Source organism: Engraulis encrasicolus, chromosome 12 (genome assembly GCF_034702125.1).
Source record: "Engraulis encrasicolus isolate BLACKSEA-1 chromosome 12, IST_EnEncr_1.0, whole genome shotgun sequence".
Classification (NCBI taxonomy): Eukaryota; Metazoa; Chordata; class Actinopteri; order Clupeiformes; family Engraulidae; genus Engraulis; species Engraulis encrasicolus.
The window spans coordinates 4,091,747-4,092,574 of NC_085868.1; positions in this window are offsets into that span (position 1 = coordinate 4,091,747).

Genomic DNA, 828 nt, shown 5'->3' on the forward strand with positions numbered 1-828 from the left:
CAGCTTAATAGGAACCAATACAAATCCAATTATATTTATTATTTAATTACAACCAATACCAATACAATACGAATAAGAAGTATTAACATTTTATCTCTATATATGAGGTCTATAATATATGATCTTTATCAAATGCCTGTTACAGTACAAATTCACCATTTCTAATAGAAGTGTGATGTGCACTTTACTACATATATACAGTATAACAGAGGGACCATTGGGTTAATGTCATGCAGGTCTCGATTTTGTCCCGATTGGCGTAATTGCGCATTTCGGTTATTTCATTGAGAAAATAAATAAATAAATAAATTAAAAAAAAAAAATTTACATCCGGGCCGGATGGAACCCTCTGGCGGGCCAGATGCGGCCCGCGGGCCGTATGTTTGACACCCCTGATCTAACTGTACTGCAGCCAGTTGAGGCATAAATGCCATTTTTGTCCTTTGCTGCACTGTATGTGTGCTGCCTGTTACTTTTACTTTTAGAAAGACATATATGCTGTATTTAGAACAGTCTGCTTTAAAGATGTCCCAGTAAACTACTGTAAAAGTAATCTGAAGGGCTTTCACCTGGATGACCTTTGCATTGTCTGCTGATTTTTTTAACCTCTGTGGAAAATATGGTTTTAAATATGTCCTGTTCATTTTGTTTTAAGGATAAAGACAACAAATAAACAGCATTTTTACACACGTGTGTGTATTACTGCATACGACACTTTGATTGAACACACACAAACACACACACACACACACACACACACACACACACACACACACACACACACACACACACACACACACACACACACACACACACACACACACACAC